The sequence below is a fragment of the Balaenoptera physalus genome (genome assembly GCF_965194825.1).
Source record: "Balaenoptera physalus genome assembly, chromosome: 3".
Classification (NCBI taxonomy): Eukaryota; Metazoa; Chordata; class Mammalia; order Artiodactyla; family Balaenopteridae; genus Balaenoptera; species Balaenoptera physalus.
Genome location: NC_138890.1, coordinates 71,719,218 through 71,741,843, shown reverse-complemented (window position 1 = coordinate 71,741,843; position 22,626 = coordinate 71,719,218). Strand labels below are relative to the sequence as shown.

At 36.1% G+C, this 22,626-nt stretch overlaps 2 long non-coding RNA genes across 2 annotated transcripts in view; one reads left to right on the top strand and one right to left on the bottom strand.

Moving 5' to 3' along the window:
- The window catches only part of LOC309658879, a 294,436-nt gene that overhangs the window by 161,699 nt on the left and 110,111 nt on the right, over positions 1 to 22,626 (bottom strand). The window lies entirely within an intron of this gene.
- The window catches only part of LOC309658881, a 30,818-nt gene continuing 13,151 nt past the window's right edge, over positions 4,960 to 22,626 (top strand). Inside the window, exon 1 of the long non-coding RNA XR_014262434.1 lies at positions 4,960 to 21,845. This is a non-coding gene — a long non-coding RNA (uncharacterized lncRNA). The remainder of the gene's footprint in view (positions 21,846 to 22,626) is intronic.

Genomic DNA, 22,626 nt, shown 5'->3' with positions numbered 1-22,626 from the left:
TTGAGTATGATATTCTTGTTGTTTTATTGTATCTTTAACAACCTCCATAAGCAGTTTGTGGAGGAGTAGCCATAGCTGTGTTCTGCAGATGTACTCAACTGGGCCAATGCTATATCTGTGAGTTCACTGACACGGTATAACCAGGGGGCAAAATTGATTCTCTCCTCTTTTCTTTTACAAAACCCATCATGAATTTATAGATGTGATAAAAGGTATCAGCAGTAGCATTATTTCTGGTTCCATCAATAGGAGGTCTATCTGTATGTGAGACTTCGTGTCCAGGTGTGTAACCAAGACACTAGCTTCTTGGGGTAAGCACACATATTCTAGAATTCGAGTCACCTTTCCTTTAATGTTTAAGTAAAAAATTCATTGACTCCTCTTTTCACATATTGCTGCAAATGTGAACAATATGTGAAATCTCTTCTCAGCCTTTCACTTGCTGTCAGGCCCCTTTCTGCACTATTTCACTCTGCTTTACACCGTCTGAATCTCTCTACTAGCAAAATACCTTTGAGTCTAGGCTATGTGCCTAGCAGATTTTCTGGAAGGACTTCGGGTGCTAAAAGAGAGTTATATAAAATGTGCAGCATATTTGACCGACTCTAACCTTCAATGTTAGACAGGTTTGTTCTTAAACTTGATCATTCCTACTGAGTTAATTTTTACTGGTTAAATATTTGACTTTGTCTGCAGTCTACTGTCATGTTGCTGGGTTCCCCTCTCTTCCTTCAACTCTTTTTGTCTCTCTTCAGCTTGCTAATCCTTAACACCCAAATTCCTGTTTACTTCTTCTCTAGAATAGTTTATGTATATCTTCAAGTAGAAGAATATTACCAAGTATGGTTACACTAGGCTCTGCTCTGAAGACCTAATCTTCATCATCAAAACACTCCTTGATACTATTTATGTGGTTAACTCATACGTTTAAAATGTTTTTCTAAAGAGTAATATATGCTGAAAATATTACAGAAGAAATGATGTGTCTGGAGCGTGTTTCAAAATAATCTGAGGGAGAGAAGTAGGTAGAGGTAGACGTGAAACAACAGTGACTATAGGTTATTGTGTCAGTATTGTTGTGTTGTGTCAATATTGATCATGACTGTTGAAGCTGGGTGATGGATACACAGGGTCCATTATATTTTTCACTCTACTTTTGTATATGTTTAAAATACTCTATAATAACAAGCTAAATTTTTTCTACCTGATATATATAAATATATAATATATAATTTATATATCATCAGTTAAGATATACTATAATATATAAAATATAATATATACTATATTATTAATAATTCTACTATATATAATTATAATACATACAATTAGTATAAACCAGTCTAAGAGATTAATAGACAAAAATTGGATGATGAAAGCAAATACTGGATGAAAGACAAACTTAAAGGTACACTACAAATGTTTTATGAAGAGATGCAATGATAACAAACATATTAGTTTGTGCTACTAAACAACCAATGGACCACTGAAGAAATCAAAGAGGAAATCAAAAAATACTTAGAGACAAACGAAAATGAAAACACAATGATCCAAAACCTATGGGAGACAGCAAAAGCAGTTCTAATAGGGAAGTTTACAGCAATACAACCTTACCTTAGGGAAGAAGAAAAATCTCAGATAAACAACCTAACCTTACACCTAAAGCAACTAGAGAAAGAAGAACAAACAAAACCCAAAGTTAGTAGAAGGAAAGAAATCATAAAGATCAGAGCAGAAATAAATGAAATAGAGATGAAGAAAACAATAGAAAAGATCAATGAAACTAAGAGCTGGCTCTGAAAAGATGAAGAAAATTGACAAACCTTTAGCCAGACTCATCAAGAAAAAAGGGAGAGGGCTCAAATCAATAAAATTAGAAATGAAAAAGACGTTACAACTGACACCACAGAAATACAAAGGATCATAGAGACCACTACAAGCAACTCTATGCCACTAAAATGGACAACCTAGAAGAAATGGACAAATTCTTAGAAAGGTACAGTCTCCTGAGACTGAACCAGGAAGAAATAGAAAATATGAACAGACCAATCACAAGGACTGAAATTGAAACTCCTAATGAACAAAAGGCCAGGACTAGATGGCTTCCCAGGAAAATTCTATTAAACATTTAGAGAAGAGCTAACACCTATCATTCTGAAACTATTTCAAAAAATTACAGAGGAAGGAACATTCCCAAACTCATTCTATGAGGCCACCATCACCCTGATACCAAAACCAGACAAAGATACCACAAAAAAGAAAATTATAGGCCAATATCACTGATGAACATAGATGTAAAAATCCTCAACAAAATACTAGCAAACAGAATCCAAAAACACATTCAAAGGATCAAACACTATGATCAAGTGGGATTTATCCCAGAGATGCAAGGATTCTTCAACATTCACAAATTAATCAGGGTGATACACCACGTTAACAAATTAAAGAATAAAAACCATATGATCATCTCAATAGATGCAGGAAAAGCTTTCAACACAGTTCAACACCAATTTATGATAAAAACTCTCCAGAAAGTGGGCATAGAGAGAAAAATACCTCAACATAATAAAGGCCATATATGGCAAACCCACAGCTAACAACATTCTCAATGGTGAAAAGTTGAAAGCATTTCCTCTAAGATCAGGAATGAGACAAGGATGTTCACTCTCGCCACTTCTATTCAATATAGCTTTGGAAGTCCTAGTGACAGCAATCAGAAGACAAAGAAATAAAAGGAATCCAAATTGGAAAAGAAGAAGTAAAACTGTCACTGTTTGCAGATGACATGATATTATACAAAGAAAATCGTAAAGGTGTTACCAGAAAACTACTAGAGCTTGTCAATGAATTCAGTAAAGTTGCAGGATATAAAATTAATACATAGAAATCTGTTGTATTTCTGTACACTAACAACAGAAGATCAGAAAGAGAAATTAAGGAAACAATCCCATTTACCATCATATCAAAAAGAGTAAAATACCTAGGAATAAACCTTCCTAAGGAGGCAAAAGACCTGTACTCAAAAAACTATAAGATACTGATGAAAGAAATCAAAGATGACACAAACAGATGGAGAGATATACCATATTCTTGGATTGGAAGAGTCAATATTGTCAAAATGACTATACTACCCAAGGCAATCTACAGATTCAATGCAGTCCCTATCAAATTACCAATGGCATTTTTCACAGAACGAGAACAAAAAAACCCTTAAATTTATATGGAAACACAAAAGACCTGGGATAGCCAAAGCAACCTTGAGAAAGAACAACGGAGCTGGAATAATCAGGCTCCCTGACTTCAGACTATACTATAAAGCTACAGTAATCAAAACAGTATGGTACTGGCACAAAAACAGAAATATTGATCAATGGAACAGGATAGAAAGCCCAGAAATAAACCCACACACTTATGGTCAATTAATCTATGACAAAGGAGGCAAGAATATACAATGGAGAAGAGACAGTCTCTTCAATAAGTGGTGCTGGGAAAACTGGACAGTTACATGTAAAAGAATGAAATTAGAACATTCTCTAACACCATACACAAAAATAAACTCAAAATGGATTAAAGACCTAAATGTAAGACCAGATACTATGAAAACATAGGCAGAACACTCTTTGACATATAGTGCAGCATATCTTTCTGCCTCTACCTCCTAGAGTAATGAAAATAAAAAGAAAAATAAAGGGCTTCCCTGGTGGCGCAGTGGTTGAGAATCTGCCTGCCGGTGCGGGGGACACGGGTTCGGGCCCTGGTCTGGGAGGATCCCACATGCCGCGGAGCGGCTGGGCCCGTGAGCCACGACTACTGAGCCTGCGCGTCTGGAGCATGTGCTCCACAACAGGAGAGGCCGTGGCGGTGAGAGGCCCGCGCACCGCGATGAAGAGTGGCTCCCGCTTGCCGCAACTAGAGAAAGCCCTCGCACAGAAACAAAGACCCAACACAGCCAAAAATAAAAATAAATAAATAAATTTAAAAAAAAAAAAAAAGAAAAATAAAGAAATGGGACCTAATTAAACTTAGAAGCTTTTGCACAGCAAAGGAAACCAGAAGCAAAATGAAAAGACAAGCCACAGAATGGGAGAAAATATTTGCAAATGATGTGACCTACAATGGATTAATCTCCAAAATAATACAAGCAGCTCATATAGTTGAATACCAAAAAACCAAAAAACCCAATCAGAAAGTGGGCAGAAGATCTAAATAGACATTTCTCCAAAGAAGACATACAGACGGGCAAAAAGCAAATGAAAAGATACTCAACGTTGCTAATTATTAGAGAAATGCAAATCAAAACTACAATGAGACATTGTCTCCCACTGGTTAGAGTGACCATCATCAAAAAGTCTACAAACAATAAATGCTGGAGAAGGTGTGAAGAAAAGGGAACCCTCCTACACTGTTGGTGGGAATGTAAATTGGTACACCACTATGGAGAACAGTATGGAGGTTTCTTATAAAATGAAAAATGGAACTACCATATGATCCAGCAATCCCACTCCTGGGCGTATACCTGGAGAAAGCCATAATTTGAAAAGAAACATGCACCCCAATGTTCATAGCAGCATTATTTACAATAGCCAAGACATGGAATCAACATAAATGTCCATCGACAGAGGATTGGATACAGAAGATGTGGTACATATGTACTATAAAATATTACTAAGCCATAAAGATGAAACAATGCTATTTGCAGCAACGTGGATGGACCTAGAGATTATCATATTAAGTGAAGTAAGTCAGACAGAGAAAGACAAATATCATATGATAACACTTATATGTGGAATCTGAAAAAATGATACAAATGAAATTATTTACAAAGCAGAAACAGACTCACAGACATAGAAAACAAATGTATGGTTACCAAAGGGGAAAGGTGGGAGGGGGATAAATTAGGAGTTTGGGATTAACATATACACACTTCTATATATAAAATAGAAAATCAACAATGGACTTATTGTATAGCACAGGGAACTCTACTCAATACTCTGTAATAACCTATATGGGAAAAGAATCTGAAAAAAGAATAGATATATGTATATGTATAACTGAAACACTTTGCTGTACACCTGAAACTAACACAACCTTGTAAATCAACTGTACTCCAATATAAAATTTAAAAAAAATTTGGAAAAGGAACACTAGAGATAGTTTAAGAAGAGATGCAGTGATAACAAATGTATTATCTTTCAGTGCACAAGAAATTATAACAAAATTTAGTTGCTAAAAACAACAAATACTTATTATCCCAAAGCCCTGTGGGTCAGGAATCTGACCATGGATGGATCACAGTCTCTCACAGGGCTGCAAGCGAGTTGTTGATTGGCACTTAAGTCATTTCAAGGTTTGACTAGGTAAGTATGTGCTTCCAAACTCATTTATGTAGCTCTTGGCGGGTCTCAGATCCTGACTGATTGTTGGCCAGAGACATTAGTTCCTTGCCCACGTGTGTCTCTCCACTGGGTAGCTCCACAACATGGCAGTGGTTTTCTTTAGAGAGTGATTAAGAGAGCAAATTTAAGATAGAAGCCACAGTCTTTTTGTCACATAATTTCAGATGACGTGCCATTGCTTCTGTTATATTCTGTTTGTTAGAAGCATGTCAATAATCCAGCCCAGAAGGGAGAGGATTACATAAAGTTAGAATACCAGGAGGTGGAGATCATTGGGGGCCATAAAGGAGGCTGTCTACTCCATTCTGCACTTTAGGCCCCAATAATTCACATTCTTCTCACATTCAACATGCATACACCCCCTCCAAGTTCCCCAGAGTCCCATTCCTTAACATCATCAGCTCAAAGTCCAGAATCTCATCATCTAAATCAGGTCCAGGTATGGATGAGGCTTCTCAAGTGTAGTTTCTTAAATACAGTTTTTTGTGTGAAATTTTTCTCAACATACAGACCTGGGAAACTAAAGATCTAGGTTACCTGCTCCTCACACACTCAACATATAATGGTGAAACAGACCTATAGGATAACCATTATAAACACTCCTAGTCAGAAAAAGTGAAAAATGGGAGCCACAAAGGAGAATTTGGTGCAGTGTAATTCTGAAATCTAACTGGGAAAATGTTGGAAATTCCTTGATTAGGCTCAGCAATCATTCTCCGTGGCTTTTGCCGAGGCCCTCTGGACTTGTATTGGCTGGCTTGGTCTACCATGACAATACCACAGGCTTGGTGGCTTAAACAACAGAAATTTATTTTCTCACAGTTCTGGAGTCCAGAAGTCCAACATCAAGGGGCCAGCAGTGTTGATGTCTGGTGAGGCCTCTCTTCCTGGTCTGAAGACAGCTACCTTCTTGTCATGTCCTCACATGGTCTTTCCTCTCTGCATGTGCAGTGAGAGAGAGAGATCTGGGGTCTCTTCTTCTCAGAAGGATGCTGTTCCTGTCCAACTAGGACTCTACTTTCATGACCTCATTTAACCCTCATGGCCTCCTTAAAGGCCATATATCCAAATATAGTCATACTGAGGGTTATGGCTTCAACATATGAATTTTGGGAGATATAATTCAGTTCATAACAGGGCTCTCAATTCAGCCTGCTGAGTCATCCTTCCTTTTTCATGAAAGATGTCACATTTGCTGATGAGTAGTTTTCCCAGCCTACTTTCTGATATCTTGGGGGACCTGTTTGCCTCTTTGTACTTTTAGATTGTCTGTGTCCTTTTCAACCCAAGGTGGCATGGTACATCTTTAATCTGAAAGGGACTTTTGTGTGACTGAATAATTCTCTGAGGCCCTACCTTTCATCTTTCTAAGGTCCTAATAAAAGATTTTGCTGTCATATCCTCAGCTTCATCTCTAGACCAAGGGCATAATATTATGTCTTTGGTATTTTTGCCAAAAATGCACAACTGAATTTAACCATGAGGAAACATTAGACAAACCCAAACTGAGAGACATTCTACAAAATAACCACCCGATATTCTTCAAAAGAGTCAAGGTCATGAAAGATGAAGAGAGCCTGAGGAGCCATCCCAGATTAAAGGAGACAAAAATGATGTGACAACTAAATACAGCATGGGGTCCTTTACTGGATTCTACTCCAAAAAATGGACATTGGGGGAAACCTGGCAAAATCTGAACAAAATATGTAGATTACTTAATAGTATAGTCATTTAAGGAAGCTGGATGAAAGGTATACAGGCATAGTACAATACTATTTTAGAAACTTTTTTATAAGTGTGATATTCAAGATAACAGGTTTTTTTCTTTAAAAAAACTTTAAATAATTTACCAAGGAGTAGTTATACAGAGAAGATGTAAATTTTAAGAGTGTAGACTAGGAAGTAGTAGTAGAGGAACTGTCAAAAGAACAAGCTAACAGGTAAAACATATTACTTAGCCATTCCCAACTATTCCAAATTTTGAGGCCTCCAAATTGAACTAATTGTGGTCATGAAAATTTGGTCTATGTTGAGCATTGAATATCTCTGTTGATTTTGCTCATTTTATTTATGTTTTATAGATAGAAATGTAAAGATACAAAGATAGAAATCTCTTTCCCATCCCATCATTTAGATGTCAATTCAATATGTATAAAATTTGGGACAGATTACTCATTTGTAGACCATTTATCTTCATAGCTATTAAATAACAAGCCAATAAGTATATAATATTACATATCCAAATAAGCAGTGATGGCATAGCAGAAAAATGTCTCATCTCTGTAGGTTTGAATGCTGGAATGCTGTTATGTTAGTGGAATGTTAATACGACAGTCTTATATGAAATGAGACAAAGTGAAACAAAGAATCTCCGTATCTGGAACCAGGGCCACAAATCTAGCCTTAGGACTGGTTATTCCAGGGGCACTGAAGATGGAAACTTGTGTAACATGTGGGTGGAGACAGAGGAAGAAAAAGGAGCTCTCCAAATTAAATTGTCAAAGGAATGTGTACACTGAGGCATAGTTTAAGTTTGTGCTGACATTCATCTCCAATCTGGTGAGTCGGCAAAACCAAAGGCATCTCTAGACAGTCCTGATTCCAAATTGAAGCCATATCATATGGGTTAGAGCAATACAGACTATCCAGTTTAGCCAAGTGGGAAAGCATGGTATATGAATATGCTAACTCCCAGAGAATAATAGTCAATGAATAAAAGGGTACACAGGGATAGTGGAGTATAGAATAGTCATTAGGACAGTTTTTATCATCATATAGTTTCTGGTGCTGCCCAGTGATGTGAGGTTTGGAATGATAATTAATTCTGATCCTTGGTTTCAGCATAGTATACCCTACCTCATAGAGTTACTATGCACATTAAATGAGGAAATGTGTATGTCAAGAACATGGCACAGAGAAAGCATTTGATAAATGGCAGCCTTTATGTCATGATAATGATGATGAGGATGATGATGATGATGAGGTTAAGCCACATCTAAGCAGACTGGTGTTTTGTGCAGAGGTGTCCCACAGAGACACTGGATAACAAAGCAGCTAAAAGGATGAAAGTTGAAAGAACTTTCATGACAATTTGTCAATATTCCATGAGTAAGGGCAAAAGTTATAGCTAAATAAGCCTTGGAAGTTTCAGGGTTCCACTCAGACACTACAGATCCGTGGCTGAATCCAGAAAGACTATTTCTGGTCTCTCCACCCATCGATAGAAGTGGAACTAATATGTTCATTTTATTGCTCAGTAAATGAAGATAATTCAGCTACAACTGTGTTTCTTGACAGCAGCACTACAGTTATTTTGGGTCAGAGAATTCCGAACCCTGGTCCCCTGAAGAATGGGTAGGTGGGAAGAATGAAGTAACTGGCAACTAAGGGACCCTGAATATGAATTTATTAGGCTTGTGTTTCAAAGGCATGGAATGAAGTTCAAAAATATAATACTACTTTCTACAATTAAAATATATCTTCTGACTTTGAGTCTTCATGCACACAAAGAGAATCATAATTTATTTTAGGTAAGCTCAGTGAAAATATGGTAATTTCTCAGACAATCCTAGTTTATAATGCAGGCACACTCTGGATAGAACTCCCTCTTTGGCTTTTCTCCCTTGTCTTCTCCCTGGATTTGAGCCTAAGTTGGAGGAATGGGGTGGGTTAACAAAGAAATTTGCTCTAAAGCCATGCAATATTGTTGGGAAGGAAGCCATTTGCTTCTTATTTCTGATGTGTTTTGATCCTATGCAGATGTCCTTTGAGCTGTTACTAATCTGCTTTGATTTTCAGGCCTATCTCATGTTTTACCACCTGCCAAAATGCACAATTTTACAGTCAGAGTTTGATCATTAGACTCTGCCCAGGGTTTATTTATTTAGAAGTTTGTGGTGTTGTCATGGTCTCTGGTTGTCACACTACATTTTCCTTAGCCCAACCTCTAGGCTTCTTTTGGTCTTCCTTTCCATGTCCTAGTTTTTCTCCCCCCATCTTGAGATTCAGGGTTCAGGGATACTCAGAGGCTCTCACTGTATCCCTAACACTGCCTCTGACCCATCTCTGCTCTATTATCTACAAACTCTGGTCTCATTAAGGACACTGGCTTGGTGGCTACTCCTAGAGTTCAGACTGGACCTGTGAGGTATTCTCTTCCATCATGATGGTGCCAGGAACTTCTCTATGCAGTGAGCCTCACCCAGGATGCAAGAGATGTGTCACTTTTGTTATCAGAAATCAAAATTTAAATGAAAATTTCACTGTATTTTTCTCCATCTTCAGGTGTGGGGTGAGAGATGGGGAAGGGGAGGGGCAGGGCACAGAAACAGACAAAAGTCTGTAGGTTCTTGCTTCTCTTCCAGATTTTCTCTCTTTTCCTGCACGGGCAAGGGTAGAAGCATGCATGAGCTTTACCAGATTGCTTTTCCTTTCAAGACTTTTTGGTCATACATTACACCTGTATCAATGCTTTTGAACCTAGGAGCCAAGAATTTGGAGTCTTTGCTCTCCGGCCCTATCAGAGAATAGATCCTAGGTGAATGGCAGCCCTATATCTCAAGACCCATCATGGAATGGGCACAGGAGGAAAAGATGAATTGGTATCAAATGATTCCCCTGACAAGTGAATATTGTTCAGGTCTAATGTGGCTTCTAATAGAATTCCTTCCATTCATAGCTCTGCTACCAACAGCTTGCAGGGCACCCTGAAAAGCATTCTAGCATCTCATACACTCCTCTGATAGAGCACCACCAGCTCTCCTTGGAGGAGTATTCTGATTTCATTCATTCCACGTGCATTCCCCTCTCTGTCATCCAGTTCCTGTTGTTTCACAGACTGGAGACATCCAACCTTCCCTTCATTTTCCTGGTTCTTATCCATAAGACATAAGGTCAATTTCAGCTATCTCATGACATCTTTCCTGAGCATCTCTCTTCTTTAACTAGCTAAAACTTAATTCCTTCTGTTTTCAGTTGTTTAGGATTTGTTTCATGATTGTTACATTTTTTCCCCTACAAGAATATGTCACTTGAATGTAGTGATCATGCCACATACTCTATTTATATGCTGTGAATTGTTTATCATGGTGCTGGTACATAGTAGATGCTAAACACTGATTCATTGTTCTACACTGGTTTAAAAAGAAATATGGAAGTCTAAGCAATGTTGTCAATTGTTTTCTAAGTTTCAATAACAGTTTGATTTCTGTTTCCTGGAGACATAAAAGGCTTCTGAAAAACCAAAACTGAATAAAGCCAATTTCCTAAATTTTTACCTAATGATTTACAATGAAATAATGATCATAGATATGAGAAGCTTTTAAAATTTCCAAGGAAACAGTCTAGTTTGCTTCTGTGTATTTGCCATTACTGTTTTTCATCATGTTATGCTGTTTTCTGAGTCAGTTGTCCTTGCCATTTTAAAGTACTCTTTATAAGGCATGGGTACAAAAATATGTTTAATAAAGCAAAGAAAGGCCAGTACAGCATGAGTATAGAGATTAGAGGAACAATTAGATATGTTATTAATACCAACCATAATAATAATTTCTCAGAATGTGTTTCTTGTAGATAAAAATAACTAAACATTCCAATGAATAGATGAAAATTATGTTCAATTATAAAAAGAACTATATAATTGTATTATTATTCTATTATTATTTTCGTCTTACTAATAAGACGTGATTTTGTCAGTATTACATCCATCTATTCATTCATTCATTCATTCATTCAACAAATGATTATTAAATACTTACTACTTGCTAGGTATTGAGGTTACAATGGTCTCTGCCATCACAGAACTTAAAAATTGTAGTTTCTAATTCTGTTGACCAATTTTATATGTCAGAAAGGACTATAAATGGGTGGACCTAGAGACTGTCATACAGAGTGAAGTAAGTCAGAAAGAGAAAAACAAATATCGTATATTAACGCATGTATGTGGAAACTAGAAAAATGGTACAGATGAACCGGTTTGCAGGGCAGAAGTTGAGACACAGATGTAGAGAACAAACGTATGGACACCAAGGGGGGAAAACCGCAGTGGGGTGGGGATGGTGGTGTGATGAATTGGGTCACTGGGATTGACATGTATACACTGATGTGTATAAAATTGATGACTAATAAGAACCTGCAGTATAAAAAAACAAACAAACAAAAAGAAAATACATTTTTTCATGCTTGCTCCTTTTTTTCTTGGTGCTTGACATATCAATATTGAATGTAGGTATGTTTATATCTTGGTTAATTTTAATAAACAATATTGTATGGCACTGATAGAACTCTTCCAAATTATTGTTTGTCCTTTTTAGCTCAAGCAAGTGTTGTAAACTTTGACTACTACTTTTGTTCTTTTTTCCTCCAGATGTTATCTGTTAACAGAAATGGTAATAAGACTAAAAAACTTTGAGAAAAAAAAAAAAAGAAAGGACTATAATCAAAATAAGAATTTTTTCAGGTATCTTGTAAACTCAGTAAATAGCTCTATTTTTGTAAACATTTTTAGAAACTTTAAAAATATTTCATGAATATGCTTAAAAGTTAAAAGAGCAATAGAATTTCCTAAATATATGACTATTTTAAATTTTGGCTTAAAATATGTATTTGCTTTTTAACTTCTGGCCAAGCAGACACTTGTGATTTGTGTTGAAAGAGGTAGCACAGTGACTTATACTTTTCAAAGATAATTGCCCTTATGGAAGACTCCAGAAGAGAAGAAATGATACTCAGAAATTCAGGCTCACAGTCGCCTGAATCAAGAACTTTGTTTTAATATTAGCACTTAGAAGATAAACACTAGCAGCCTCCAAAGAGGTGATGTTCACTGGATATCATATGACTTCAAGTGGGAGGACAGAGAAACTACTCAACTGTTGAGAAGCAGAGGCAAGTAAACATTTATGCCAGAAATGTACACATTTACCATCATAACATCACTCCTACTCAACTGCCTTGGTAGACAAATAGACATTCTAGAGTCCTCTCAGGAATATGGCATTTGTAGGATATTATTTTACTTTAAATACTTTTCAGTAGGATGTGAAAGAAAGTCTCTATACAGACAAATAAACCAGATATCTAATAATTCTTTGGATAATTTAACAGAGCCCTACCCAACATTCTTCATGGCCAGAGACTGTCATTTGACAAGGCTAGAATATTACCAGCATCTCTGCTTTTGTTGGTATGCTGTATTCTGCTAATGTCTGTGGTGCTTTGTTGACCTGGGAGAATATTAGTAAATATTAGGAATGCCTCGATACCCCATATTCATTTTGACAAATGAAATACAGTCCTGGAGGGAAAAATGGGCCTTTGCAGTTCCATCTTCCAGGCCACTACTGAAGGCATGGTGAACAGAATCCCATTACCTCTCTTTTTTCCTTTGCTAGAAATGGCACATAAATTGTCAATCACCCTTCTAAAATTCAAAAGTAATCCAACAATTAAAATGTATCTCTATTTAGAAAATATTAGAGCCCAGTTGCTCAGCTTTTTTTTTTTACTTCAAAGCTGAACAATGTATTTTCAAACAGCATTCTCATTAGAGGAGATTTTTGTAAGCTTGCTTTGATTCTTTGCCTTTGATTCTTTGAATACTCAGTTGGTTCCTGCTCAGGTTATTTTAGTTTGTTTAGTAAAGCTCACATTATGATTTTCTCAGTGTAGGCAAAAAGTTCTAGTTAATTAAATCACATCAATCAATTGCATCCATCTCAATTGCTTCTTAGATGTGATATACTAATAACTGTTCCTTTTAATAACTACATTAAATGGGTCATGAGTGAAGGCTAAACCACTTGAAACATGACTGAGTAAGGAAAATTTACCACTGGAAGGGGGCTAAAAAGTAGAGGGATTTTTCTTGAATTTATAAATACTGGTTAGGTTCTCTGGTGGGAAGTATTAAAATATCAAGTTACAGGGGCCTCAACATGGCCAAGAATATTTCCTTCACTGCAGCCCCAGAAGAACAAAGGAGAGATTCCTAATTCACATGGGGTGGGGGGTATTCTGCATTTCTCATCTGATTTGAATGGAAACACAGGTAGTTTTTTTCACCCAGGTCTTCATTTTTGCCAAAAATCTTGGATTGGAAGAAAAGCACAGTGTAAGTCAGGGAAAAGGACAAATAGTTGAATAATCATTTTCCATTCTGTAAGTTGTTATGAGATTCTCTGTTTTTATAATAGACAACACATAACATAAAATGAATAGAAGAGAAATTGCCAAGGGTCTCAGAAGCCCACCTCAGAAAATGTAAAATGAGAAAAAGCCTCTTGAAAACTATCCTAATGTATCTCTCAGGATTGAAAGAACAATAACTATTTTAGGTCTACCCTTCTGATCCCACTTTCCTTCTAGCCAGTCAACAGAATTCAATAATCAAATTCTCCGAAGGATGCCAAAGGGTCTGACATAATTCACAGGGACAGTTATTGGAGTTACTGCTGGGGAAAGGCAGAAACTATAGGTGCATCTTTGTTGAGTCTAGGTCTGATTCAAGGCCAGAGGAAAGCCATAAATGCATCAGGCCAAGAAGACAATTGTATGTTTGCCCTTCCTGTAGAGACAACTGTAGGTCTATTAGACTTCCACCATGTCTCAAAGCAAGTTTCTGGATTTTATCTACCATAAATTCCCTTCCTGAGACTCATAGAGCAGCCCACATTCAAGGACAAGGTACTGTATAAAAACAAGATTTAATTAGGGAGCCAGGAGGTGGCAAAGATTTAGCATTATGCAATCAAATTAAATATTCTTCTGCAGCTTTTTGTTTTCTTAACAGCTTAGCAAAGTTACTGAGAATATAATAAATCCAATGGAGAATAAAACCAAGTGATTAATCAGGAGTGGCAAACTCTATGACTTTTTCAGAGGGTACTTGATTGTCCATTTTTGTCTGAATCCATTCCAAGAAGAACTAACTTCAGCAATAATGTGGAAAATCATTTGATCCAGTGTGAAAAATTCAGGGTTTTGTTAGAAAGAATCAAATTGTGCCTTTATGTCTGAGAATCTAGGGAGTACTATTTCAGTGAGTTCTTTACCTTTAAAGGTTTTAAATGTCCACTGTGGACTAACTGGGAAAGCACTGGGGTCTAGTTCTAGCTTCATTCATTAATTTCTTTAGTCATTCATTCATTTACTCACTCACATTACTCATTCTTTCTACAAATACTTGTTGGGAATTACTATGTGCTAGGCACTAGTGATACCATATTGATCAAAACCAGCCTTTGTCCTTCAGAGCAAGGAGGAAACATGACACAAAATGATGACTATACTCTGAAGTTCTTTAAAGGGACATGATGCTATGACAGGAGACCTCAACTAGTCTGGGCACCAATGGAAAGTCTCCTTGAGGAAGCAAGGTTTAAGTTGAGATCTGAAGGATGAGTAAGAAGAGTTCATTATGTGAAGAGGAGAGAAGAGCATTCCAGGTAGAGGGAATAACATATACAAAAGCCTTAGGCAGGAGAGAGCATGATGTTTCGGAAAAAGTAAAGAAAGCCTAATGTGATTGGAAGGAGCAACAACCCTCAGAGTTTGATTCTTGGTTTCTAAATATCATGTATCAGTAACCAAAACCAGGACTCCCTGGAAAAATGGCCAATTCCAGGGCTAGGGAAGGGAAAGTACAAGATGAGGCAAAGAAATCTTGCTGTCAGAAAGTAAGGAAGTGCTCAGAGTATAGAGGGGGTCTTGTCAAAATAACACTGTAGCAAAGCCAGCTTTAAGAAGCCAGGATGCAAGAGGGAGGAGATATGGGGATATATGTATATGTATAGTTGATTCACTTTGTTATAAAGCAAAAACTAACACACCACTGTAAAGCAATTATACTCCAATAAAGATGTTAAAAAAAAAAAAAAAAAAAAAAGAAACCAGGCCATGGAAGCAACCTAAATGTCCACCAACAGATGAATGGATAAAAAAGATGTGGTACATATATACAACAGAATATTACTCAGCCATAAAAAGGCACAAAATTGGGTAATTTGTAGAGACATGGGCAGACCTAGAGACTGTTATACAGAGTGAAGTAAGTCAGAAAGAGAAAATAAATATCCTGTATTAATGCGTATATGTGGAATCTAGAAAAATGGTATACATGAACTAGTTTGCAAGGCAGAAATAGAGACACAGATGTAGAGAACAAATGTATGGACACAAGGGGGGAAAGTGGCGGGGGGGGGGTGCATGGTGGTGGGATGAATTGGTAGATTGAGATTGACATATATACACTAATATGTATAAAATAGATAACTAATAAGAACCTGCTGTATACAAAAATAAAATTAAAAAAAAAGAAGTTCCATTTGACCAATTTCTGGCAATTTGAGTATTAAAATAAGTAATAATAGTAGCATATTATAAAACAATGAATAAAACAGAAAATCATGAGCCCATACTGATACAATTATTATACACGAATTAACTTAAAGTTTGGTAAGGAATGAGATATTTACATAGTCTCAAATTACCTTCCTACAAAATATTTCTTAATTACAAAGGGAAGAATACTTTACGATGGAGGATCTTGGCAGACACCACCTTGTTATCAAAATTAACAACACTAGTAATCATAAAAGTAGAAATTGTATGCTATTTTAAAGTAATCAGTGAGAAGAAAACAGTTTCATTTCTCCAATATGCACAACCATCATGAAGAAAAACCGGACCAATCCAAACGAAGGGACATTCTCCAACATAACTGGCCTGTGATCTTCAAGTTTCAAGATGATAAAAGCCAAGGAAAGCATGAGAAAATGTCCCAAGTTGAATGAGTCTAAAGAGAGGTGACAGCTAAACAATATTTAACTCCAAATTGGATCTCTGACTCTAAAGGATATTATTTGGATACTTTGTAAAAACTGAATGGGATGCGAGAAATAAATGTGATGTGAAGATTTTGTGTTGTGTAGTAGGTATGCAGGTGAATTCTCTGTTCTGAAAGAGTTCATGTGATTAGGTTAGGCCATTGAGATAATTTCTCTACCTTAAGGTCAATTGATTAGTAACCTTAACTATATCTGCAAAATCCCTTTCGTTGTAAAACAACACAACCATAGGAGTAACAACAGGGGGCAAAGATTGTGGGGGTCATTTTACAATTTTGCCCATCACAAGATGGAAGAGAGAAATGTATTTGAGTCTTCTATCAAACAATATATGTAAAGAAGGGAAGGTGAAAATCTGCTTCTCAGATTCATGAAATGGGCATTGGGAAATTCTGGACTATGACCTTTGAGACATCTTCAGCAGTGAAATTCTTTGATTTGTCTTTATTAGGCTGTAAGAGCAGGCACAGTATGTTTCTGATTTACTGTTGCATTCCCAGCACTTAGCTTAAGGACTGGCACATAGTAGATGCTCAAAAATGTTGAGGGTATAAAGAATAAACTATGAGTGAAGAATTAGCTATGGCAACCAAAGATTTATTTCCTTATTTGACTAACCAAAATCTACAGTGCTGGAGGGAGGAACACTCCCAAACTCATGCTACGAGGCCACCATCACCCTGATACCAAAACCAGAAAAAGATGTCACAAAGAAAGAAAACTACAGGCCAATATCAGTGATGAACATAGATGCAAAAATCCTCAACAAAATACTAGCAAACAGAATCCAACAGCACATTAAAAGGATCATACACCATGATCAAGTAGGGTTTATCCCAGGAATGCAAGGATTCTTCCATATACACAAATCGATCAATGTGATAAACCATATTAACAAACTGAAGGAGAAAAAGCATATGATCATCCCAATAGATGCAGAAAAAGCTTTTGACAAAATTGAACACCGATTTATGATAAAAACCCTCTAGAAAATAGGCATAGAGGGAATTTACCTCAACATAATAAAGGCCATATATGACAAACCCACAGCCAACATCATCCTCTATGGTGAAAAACCGAAACCATTTGCACTAAGATCAGGAACAAGACAAGGTTGTCCACTCTCACCACTATTATTCAACATAGTTTTGGAAGTTTTAGCCACAGCAATCAGAGAAGAAAAAAAAATAAAAGGAATCCAAATCGGAAAAGAAGTACAGCTGTCACTGTTTGCAGATGACATGATACTATACATAGAGAATCCTAAAGATGCAACCAGAAATCTACTAGAGCTAATCAATGAATTGGGTAAAGTAGCAGGGTACAAAATTAATGCACAGAAATCTCTTGCATTCCTATACACTAATGATGAAAAATCTGAAAGAGAAATTAAGGAAACACTCCCATTCACCACTGCAACAAAAAGAATAAAATACCTAGGAATAAACCTACCTAAGGAGACAAAAGATCCATATGCAGAAAACTATAAGACACTGATGAAAGAAATTAGAGATGATACCAACAGATGGAGAGATATACCATGTTCTTGGATTGGAAGAATCAATACTGTGAAAATGACTCTACTACCCAAAGCAAACTACAGATTCAATGCAATCCCTATCAAACTACCAATGGCATTTTTCACAGAACTAGAACAAAAAATTTCAAAATTTGTATGAAAGCACAAAAGACTGGGAATAGCCGAAGGAATCTTGAGAAAGAAAAACAGAGCTGGAGGAATCAGGCTCCTTGACTTCAGACTATACTACAAAGCTACAGTAATCAAGACAGTATGGTACTGGCACAAAAACAGAAATATAGATCAATGGAACAGGATAGAAAGCCCAGAGATAAACCCACGCACATATGGTCACCTTATTTTTGATAAAGGAGGCAAGAATATACTATGGAGAAAAGACAGCCTCTTCAATAAGTGGTGCTGGGAAAACTGGACAGCTACATGTAAAAGAATGAAATTAGAACACTCCTTAACACCATACACAAACATAAACTCAAAATGGATTAAAGACCTAAATGTAAGGCCAGACACTATAAAACTCTTAGAGGAAATCATAGGCAGAACACTCTATGACATAAATCACAGCAAGATCATTTTTGACCCACCTCCTAGAGAAATGGAAATAAAACCCAAAATAAACAAATGGGACTTTATAAAACTTAAAAGCTTTTGCACAACAAAGGAAACCATAAATAAGACAAAAAGACAACCCTCAGAATGGGAGAAAATGTTTGCAAATGAAGCAACTGACAAAGGATTAATCTCCAAAATATACAAGCAGCTTAGTATCAAAAAATCAAACAACCCAATCCAAAAATGGGCAGAAGACCTAAACAGACATTTCTCCAAAGCAGATATACAGATTGCCAACAAACACATGAAAGGATGCTCAACATCACTAATCATTAGAGAAACGCAAATCAAAACTACAATGAGATATCACCTCACACCAGTCAGAATGGCCATCATCAAAAAATCTACAAACAATAAATGCTGGAGAGGGTGTGGAGAAAAGGGAACCCTCCTGCACTGTTGGCGGGAATGTAAATTGATACAGCCACTATGGAGAACAGTATGGAGGTTCCTTTAAAAACTAAAAATAGAACTACCATACGACCCAGCAATCCCACTACTGGGCACATACCCTGAGAAAACCATAATTCAAAAAGATTCATGTACCACAATGTTCATTGCAGCACTATTTACAATAGCCAGGACATGGAAGCAACCTAAGTGTCCATGGAGAGATGAATGGATAAAGAAGATGTGGCACATATATAAAATGGAATATTACTCAGCCATAAAAAGAAACGAAATGGAGTTATTTGCAGTGAGGTGGATGGAGTTAGAGTCTGTCATACAGAGTGAAGTAAGTCAGAAAGAGAAAAACAAATACCATACGCTAACATATATATATGGAATCAAAAAAAAAAAAAAGGTCATGAAGAACCTAGGAGCAGGACAGGAATAAAGACACAGACGTAGAGAATGGACTTGAGGAGACAGGGAGGGGGAAGGGTAAGCTGGGACGAAGTTAGAGAGTGGCATGGACTTATATACACTACCAAGTGTAAAATAGACAGCTAGTGGGAAGCAGATGCATAGCACAGGGAGATCAGCTCGGTGCTTTGTGGCCACCTAGAGGGTGGGATGGGTGTTGGGAGGGAGACGCAAGAGGGAGGAGATATGGAGATATATGTATATGTATAGCTGATTCACTTTGTTATAAAGCAGAAACTAACACACCACTGTAAAGCCATTTTACTCCAATAAAGATGTTAAAAAAGTGAATGCAAAAAAAAAAAAAAGTGAAGTTTGAGGTTATACTAACTAGTATTTGTTCTTGAAAAGATGAAAGGCACTTATATGTAGGGAAGGGGAATCGTACCTACTTCTCCAGTTTCCAGAAGTAAATGTGATTGCCAGGACTCTAAATATTCAGTGGGTGAACTTGAGTACTCTACTTCACAACCTAAAAATATCCATGATAACATTTTGAGTGGTGGTGGGCTATAGGAAATGTATTATAGCACAGTGGCAAAGAGTATATATTTTAGTAACAAAAAGACGTATATTTGAATTTCAGGCCCTCTAGTTACTAGTTGTGAGATCTTGGATAAATTATTTAACTTCTCCAAGTCTTGGTTTCTTCATATGGGAAAAAGCAATAATCATAATGGCTGTCACCACACTATTAAAGTGAAATAATGTAAATAGAACTAAGTCTGGCACAGTCTAAGATCTCAATAAATGATAGCTCTGTTTATATTGTTATCGTTTATGCATTCTTAAATTATGTATAAAAATGAAGATGTTGTGATATATTTTAATGATATTCCTAAGGTTCTGAGTCCATTCATCCTCATAATCAATACACATATATATTTGTCATTTTATAGCATTTTTTTCTTATGTGGGTATACTTTCTTTGGCAAAACAAACTAAATCAATATTTTATAAATCAAATTACGTTTGATAATGAGGGATGGGCATTACACTAAAGAAACATAATTTTTAAACTTTGTTGAAACATACAGTCTTTCAGAAATCCGAGGACAGCTCTGTGTCCTTTTTATTGGCCAAATGCACAAATCCTTACATACACAAAACTTTGTGTACAGTTAAGGGGGCACATGGACCTCCTCTAAAAAAAACTGAGGTTTTTAATGAGGTGAATAAATAATTAATATTGCAAATAAACCAATCCTTAATTTATCTGTTGTAGAAATTCAAATTTTCACATAGTGACATTTAATGAAGTACCTCACATAGACTATTGATGTTTAATGTGGTCTGAAACATAGTCATGTGCCATAATGTTTGCCAAAAAAAAATCATTTTTAACCCAGGCTTATTAACTATGTTGTACCTAGCAGTTTTGTATCCAGTGAACAGTCACTGGTGTACCATTAATATTAGTGTTGGGGGTAATACTGAATTATACAATCTGATTAATACTTTTCTTTTATGCTTTTTCTGTACCAAAGAGCCAGCAGCAAACACAATGGTCTTTTTTTTTTTCCAGAACAGTTTTTTTAAACTTTATATTTTCGATAAGTCTCTCTTAGAAATTTCTGTAAAGTACTTATTTTTCTCGTATATCATATCTAATAAATATTAAAAAACATATCTAATGAGAGTAATTGAACATTTGAATCTTAAAATCAATCAGTAAGGTGACAAGTTTTCCACTAAATAACTTGACTTTGCTCCTATAGCCAATACTACATTAAAGTTAATGTAATAATGCAGTGTTTCAATGTTTGAAAATAACAAACGGTCAATAGACTTGAAAGACTTCCTTGCCAGCAAAATCTGTCATTTCTGCTAATAAAAACAAATCACAACAACTTCTGAATATACGTTTAAAGGTAAGTTTGAAAGATACAAAAAATCTTGAGGAAATATAGTTTAGCTACTAGTTAACTTTTACATTCTCATTTCTGAAGTTGTAAATTAACCACGGAAATATTTTACTTTAAGGAGAGGTTTTCAACCTAGGATAAGCTACAGTATCATCTCATTTGTGGTTTTGATCTCCTTTATATTTCCAGCTTCAACTAAGGGAGTCTGACTGTTTGCTTCATTTTTTTCCTCATAAGCAAATTCATGAAACCTCAGTGTGAGATTTACGGGTTTTTAAAAAATTGTCATTAGGTAAATTAATAGACAAATGAAAGTAGTTCCTATAGTGATAACCGAGCAACCACCTCCACTGGCAGGAGTTTTGTTTGGTTGCTGATCTGTTGCATCTGCCATGTGTGAAATGATAGGAAGATCATTCAGGAAATTCAATATAACCACAGGAAGAAGCCAAACGTGTGAGCTTATTTTGGGAACCATTCTATCATGAGGATACATTTGTTCTCGGAGCAGCCTCAGAAAGCCTCCCTTTTATCAGACTGTGTCTTGATTAAAAGGACAGCTGATGTCCACTACATAGAGAATGGTTTTCTCTTGACAAATTGGTCTTTTTGTCAATAAATATTTCATTGTTAAATATTTGTTTTTTGTCTGTTTTCAGCAGCACAGATTGAAAGATGGCTCCTGGAAGGCTCGGCACAGTCATCTCATAAATTACAACTAGTAAATCCTTATAATAATGCATATGGAATTTTAATCTTATAAACAATATACTTCTGAAGAAGCAGACATGGGACTGTAACTGCTATTTCTTTACCTTTTTTATTTTTAAGTTTTAGATTTGCAGTATAGTTCACCAAAATTCATTTAGTAACTAAAATTTAGAAACCAATTTAGAAGCTATTGTGTTTTTACAAGAGCCTTTAGATGAAAGCAAATAATTGTATATTAATTGTAGTTAAAACTAAGAATGACATTTATTAAGGCACTTCGTTATATTTTTTATTCTCTTGAATTATTTTCTTTCCTTTACCGATAATTTCTACCCAATTTTGGGATTTACAGTTCATGTAACTTCTTTCACTAATGCAAATCAGAATGGCCAAAATAATCCTTTGCAAATGGTTAGTAACAAATGTGATATATTGAAAGTGGTAAGGTAGCTCCATCTTACCAGTTTCTGGGACTTCACACTCTTGCTGAATTGCTTTTTGATTCAGCAAGAATCTCACAAACTTTCTCATAGAATAATAAAATAATAATCAAAGTCTTACAAGGACAAGCAATAATTCACTGGTTGAGCTGTGTCTGGTAGATTGTGGGCATTTTTTTCCCTGTGTGGTATAGGCTGGGTGTTCCTAATTAACACTAAGAACACTGACAAAATTGCTTGCCTTTTTGAGTTGCTCTATTTAAACTTTTTCCCTTATTTTTTTACCGGCCACACATTAACCTCACCAAGATCAAATTTATTCCTTAAAATTAAAATAATAAATACAACATT